Source organism: Tetrao urogallus (assembly GCF_951394365.1).
Source record: "Tetrao urogallus genome assembly, chromosome: 5".
Classification (NCBI taxonomy): domain Eukaryota; kingdom Metazoa; phylum Chordata; class Aves; order Galliformes; family Phasianidae; genus Tetrao; species Tetrao urogallus.
The window spans coordinates 48,950,245-48,956,236 of NC_136818.1; positions in this window are offsets into that span (position 1 = coordinate 48,950,245).

Here is a 5,992-nt window from a genome sequence, read left to right on the forward strand (position 1 = left end):
GAGGAATGGGATCAGCGCATGATAACGCTTAATTTTTGAATCTTTTTAAAGAATTTTCTTTGGAGAGAAGATAGTGCCAGTTCCTCAACGTGGAAGACAGGCGCCATCTTCTTTCTCACCTCTTCATTCAAATACAACAGAGAATAAGCTGCCCGTCTCTCAAATTTGGCTTTCCTTCCTAAGTAGAGATGAATGCATTTGTCGTGAAATCTTGTTTAATGTTTTCATAGGTAGTTCTACGCGTTGATTTGATTGTTCTTTTCCCTACCAAATGTTGTAGTTTCAAGTATTCCAGCTCTTGGTGGTAAAAATGTTGCACGTGGAACAGCTGTGACAGTGGGTTTTTCTTGTTGGGTTTTTGCTCCTTTCCATGAAAGGAGAACCGAATATTTTGGGGAGTCTTCTTTGTGATAGGACAGCTTTAAGTAGGCATGCTAATACCTGAGCTTCTTGGGGCTCGACTTGTGCTGTGACTGAAGAAAAGTCGAGCTATAAACAAGAAGTGCGTATGTGGGTGAGCACGTGCGTCTGCATGCGTGTAGGCCAGCCGGCGCGGCGCCCGCACGATGGCGCTGCGGCCCTTCTGATCCCGAGTCAGCAGCCCTCCCTCTGCCAGCGGCGGGGAGCTGAAGTGCTTTGCTCCTTTCCGACGCGCCCGCATCTCGGCGCGCTTAGCCGAGCTTCGTGGAGCTATGCTGCTGCTAGTGGAGCTCCTTCAGCTCCTGCGTTTCCCTGTCACCTGTAGGGAGCGTCTGCACTGCAGCGCATTCCATGTCTCTCCCCTCTGTCACTTCTGGAGCTACATTTCGCACACTCGCCCTGCTGAAGAGATGTACTGCCCATACAGTGTTGCTTCAGAACGGTGCCCAGCACTTCTTGGGCTTCTGTGCCATTTCCTGTACCTGGATCGGATTGAAAAGTACAGAGCAAGCTCATCTGAACCGCCTGGGGGCAAAGGTTGGGCTGCCCTCTGCGCGCTGGCACCCAGTGCCTGCACTGCTTGAAGGTTTTCCGGTTTTCTCATGAACATCTAGTGTTGTTCCTCGGTACATCTGTCCCAGTCGCTAAGGCATCCTCTTGAAAGCTCTCTGAAGAGTGGAATTGTTACCAAAAAGTGTATATTTGCAGAATATTTACTTTACTTCTTTTTAATCTTTAATACTTCTGTTTAAATTACTTTACTACTTTTTAATCTTTACTTCCGTCTTCAGTGGAAAGGCTCTCCCTCAGGTTTCCCATACCCTGGAGGTTGGTGAGAGGGTCTGGGGACTGGGAGACTTCCCTTAGTCAGGGAAGAGGTGCTCCGTAAGTGCCTAGGCAGTACTAAGGTCCACAAGTCCATGGGACCTGCACCATGGGGTGCATCCACGTGTGCTGAGGGAGCTGGCGGAGGTTGTTGCCGAACCTCCCTCCGTCATCTTTGAGGGGTCTTGGATAATGAGGGAGGTCATGAAGACTGAAGGATAGCCAGTGTCACTCCAGTCTTCAAAAAGGGCAAGAAGGAAGACCCGGGTAATTATAGGCCTGTCAGCCTCACCTCTGTCCCTGGAAAGGTGATGGTACAGCTTGTGGTGGATGCCATCTCCGGACAACTGGGAGAAAAGGAGGTTATCAGGAGTAGTCAGCATGGCTTCACCAAGGGGAGGTCTTGCTCGACCAACCTGATGGCCTTCTATGATGTTGTGACATGCTGGGTGGATGGGGGGAGAGCGTAGATGTAGTCTACCTTGATTTTCGAAAGGCATTTGATACCGTCTCCCACGACATCCTTATAACAAAGCTGAGGAAGTGTGGGATAGACGAGTGGACAGTGAGGTGGGTTGAGAACTGGCTGACTGGCAGAGCACAGAGGGTTGTCGTTGGTGGTGCAGAGTCTGCCTGGAGACCTGTAACCAGTGGTGTCCCCCAGGGGTCTGTGCTGGGTCCGGTCTTGTTCAACATCTTCATCAGTGACCTTGATGAGGGGATAGTGGCCACCCTCAGCAAGTTTGCTGATGATACGGAGTTGGGAGGATTGGCTGACCCGCCTGAAGGCTGTGCTGCCATTCAGCGAGACCTGGACAGGCTGGAGAGCTGGGCAGTAAGAAACCAGATGAGGTTCAACAAAAGCAAGTGTAGGGTCTTGCACCTAGGGAGGAATAATTGCATGCACCAGTACAGGCTGGGGGATGAGCTGCTGGAGAGGAGCTCTGCAGAGAGGGACCTGGGCGTCCTGGTGGACAACAGGTTGGCCATGGGCCAGCAGTGTGCCCTCGTGGCCAAAAAGGCCAATGGCATTCTGGGGTGCATTAAAAAGAGAGTGTCCAGCAGGTCGAGGGAGGTGATCCTCCCCCTCTACTCTGCCCTGGTAAGGCCTCATCTGGAGTACTGTGTCCAGTTCTGGGCTCCCCAGTACAAAGAAGACAGGGACCTCTTGGAAAGAGTCCAGCGGAGGGCCACGAAGATGGTGAAGGGCCTGGAGCATCTCCCCTATGAAGAAAGGCTGAGGGAACTGGGTCTGTTTAGCCTTGAGAAAAGACGAGTGAGAGGGGATGGAATCCAGGTTAATAAATACCTGAGGTGTGGGGGCCATAGTGGTGAGGCCCGTCTCTTTCCAGTGGTACGTGGAGACAGGACAAAGGGAAACGGACATAAGCTGCAGCAGAGGAAGTTCCTCACAAATGTGCGCAAGAACTTCTTTACGGTGAGGGTGATGGAGCACTGGAACAGGCTGCCCGGGGGGGTTGTGGAGTCTCCTTCTCTGGAGATGTTCAAGACTCGCCTGGACGCCTCCCTGTGCGACCTGGTGTAGGGAACCTGCTTTGGCAGGGGGGTTGGTCTCGATGATCTCTAGAGGTCCCTTCCAACCCCTACAATTCTGTGACTCAGAGCTTCAAGCTTCTTATCAGGATCGTGATGAAACAGTTCATACGTACCAGTGCCAGCTATAACTTGTTTGCCTGTTGCTGCTGACTGACATCTCAGAGGAGCTTATGGACCTATCCTTTATCTTACATGCTGGGGAAATTCCTGCTGCTGAAAAAATAATTAGGCAGAAAAGAGATCCTCTGTAGTTTAAGATCAAGTATGGGAGATCACCTTGGCTAAGGAAGAGTTTGTTTTTGAAGTTGCTGAATTTAACATTCATAGATCCCCCTATTAAGTTCATCTCTAGTTTTTCCCAGAAACATTGATGTAAAACAAAAATGTGATTCTACTCTGGGAGCTTAGAATGCATGTCTAGTAAATGCTACAATCTCCTTTTATTTCTGAGTGATCTACGGGATTGAGACTTCTCCTTTTGAGAAACAAAGTTTGGATGTTTTATGGTACAAAAATTCCAAATTGCACCTTTCCTGCTGGATGCTGAAGACTTCTTGCGCTCTGCAATTTATTGTTGAAAGAAGGCGTCATTGTTTCCGGTGGGATGGAATTGTGTTGCTTCACAATGTCTAGTGACTATGCTATGTTTTGGCTCTATGAGAAAAAGAGTGTTGATACCACTTTGATGTGTCTAGTTGTTGCTGAGCTGCGCTGCACAGAGCTGAGGACCCCTCAGTCTGTCCCACTGTGCTACTGATGAGGAGCAAGAAAAGGAGCTGAGAGGCACAGGGTGCCCAAGGAGCTGGCCAAGGCGATATTCCTTGCAGAAGGAGAGTTTGCAAAGGAGGAGGAGTTAATCTCTGGCTCTCGCTTCAAGTGCTTGGAGACTTGCCGGGCACCTGTTGGTGGGTGGTGAGCGATTGCTTGCTTGTGCATCGCTTGTTACGTACATATGTATGTATGTCATAATTATTTTCCTGTTCCTTTTCTCCATCTTCGTACATAGTTTTATTTTCACCCATGAGTTCTACTTTTTTTTTTTTTTTTTTTTTTTAATTCTCTCCCCCATCCCACTTGGACAACATTTCCAACTGCTTGAAGTGTGTTCTGTATAAGTCTTTTTCATTGTAAACGTGATGCCTTGGTGTCACTGCGTGCCAGAGGGGGGAGAATGAAAATACTGGGGGAAAAAACTGGAAAAGGACAGGTGTACTATCTGTTAAGGTGAACTATTGTACCTCATGAGGAGGTACAGCTCAGAGACCTCATGGAACGTGGGTAATTTTGACCATATCTGGGGAAAGCTGTTCAGTAATGCTTTCATGTGCCTGTGGTTAACCAAGAAAGATGTAGGTGTTCTTCTCTGCTACTGTTTGAAGCGTTCTAGCCTGGAGTACACATTTCAGAGTCTTTTCTATCCATACAGTCCCAACTACAGCTAGAACAGGTAATATTAAGGCAGAGGAGGCCTCCGCAGCGGGGTGCTGTGGTCTCCTGAGCTCCCTGTGCCAAGAAACGGCAGGATAAGGGTCGCCGGGTCCCCCGGGGGGGGGGGGGGGAACTGGCAGAGGGGCTGCCCCTGCCACCCCAGGCTGCCCCTCGAGGCGCAGCAGATGCATGCAGGCCTGCCTTCTGCTTCTCAAGCGAGAAATCACAGCGCGAGAGCAGGATCCTGCTAAATGCCGCCTTGCGAGCAGCCATCGCTGCACGTAAGTGAGGCGGCGGTTATGAGACGTGCGGCCCCTTTGGCGGCGTCGGCGGTTTGCGGTTGCCTAGCGACCTGCGGGAGCGACCGTGCTCGGCGGGGGTCCGTTTCTTTCCCGTAAGACGGCGTTTGCTGAAGCTCGGGCGGTATTTCAGGGCGGGCTTTCCCCTGTTTTGAACAGCTGCCCGTCGTGCTTGCAAGCTGTAGGGAGAGGGAAGGGAACGCCTGGCCCGTTCCCTTCCGCGTGACTTTCGGCGATGGCTGCCTAGCCCTGTCCGACTCGGCAGCTGCGTTTTGCTGGTCGGGTAGGAGGGCTGAGCTGTGTGTTGCTCCATCCCGGCTTTTTGTGCTGCTCGCGGAGATCAAAAACGTGACTGCGTGAGAGGCAGCGCTGTCAGCGAGCGAAGGGCCGTGCCCCAGCGCTGGTCCCATCGGCCGCTTTAACCGCTGAAGTTTATCAAACGTTGCCTATTCCCTATTAGCACTTACGGACACTGTATGTGCGCTGCTGGAGCTTGGCGTGAGGGTGTAGGGTTGTAAGGCGGCTGAATCGCTGTCCAAGCTGTAGGAAGCCGGGCAGCACCAAGTGTTAGAGTGCTTTTTGCCGTGATAGATGAGTGATATCCTGACAAGCTATTTCAGAGGGCAAATATAAACTGCAAAGATGGCCCCTGTAGTATCAGAGGAAGAAGTAGCAGGAGAATGAAGTGTGGGCAAAACACGCGGGTATTTGTATGTCAGATGTGCGTCTTAAGGGGTATTTGGGTGTCCTGTCACGCTGAATCAATTACACTTTCCTTTTCTGTAGCAGATCACTGCTGAGACTGAGATGCACTGAAGGAGTTAAATTGCGGATTTAAAAGCCAACAGTTGTACTCTGGCATGAGGTTTTCTGATGTTTAGTATCCTCTTAATACCAAAGCTACCTGTTAGACTTCACAGTGCCTCTGAGTCCTGCCTTGTGTTAAACTGCATGGGGTTATCCTTTTTCATACCAACGATTGATTAGGTGCCACAGGGATAAGCCATTGCAATGTTCTATTGTGATAAGCTTTTATTCCAAAAGGAGACTCAAACTGCAAAATGAGATGACGGGAAAGGTTATGTGGAGCGGGCCTGCTTTTACTAAATGGTATCTGTGACTATTTCCATCAGCCATCATGGCTCTAGCAAGGCTGTGCTACATGCAAAAGGCTTTTTCCCGATGGGCGGTTGTGGTGTGATTTAGTCTGACAGGCAGCTCGGCACCACAGGGTTTGCTCCTTGTGGGGAGATGGAGGGGAGAATAGGAAAAAGGTTACGCTTGTGGGTTTGAGGTAAAGAAAGTTGAGTAGAACAGAAAAGGAAGACGAAGCAAGAGTCAGTCCACACACACAAAGCAAACTGCAGATATCACTTAGTCGCGTATTACCTAACTGAACTTAGGAACTCTGCATCATGCGTTGAAAGAGCAAAGAATAATTTCTTTTTGTATCATCTTGCAGA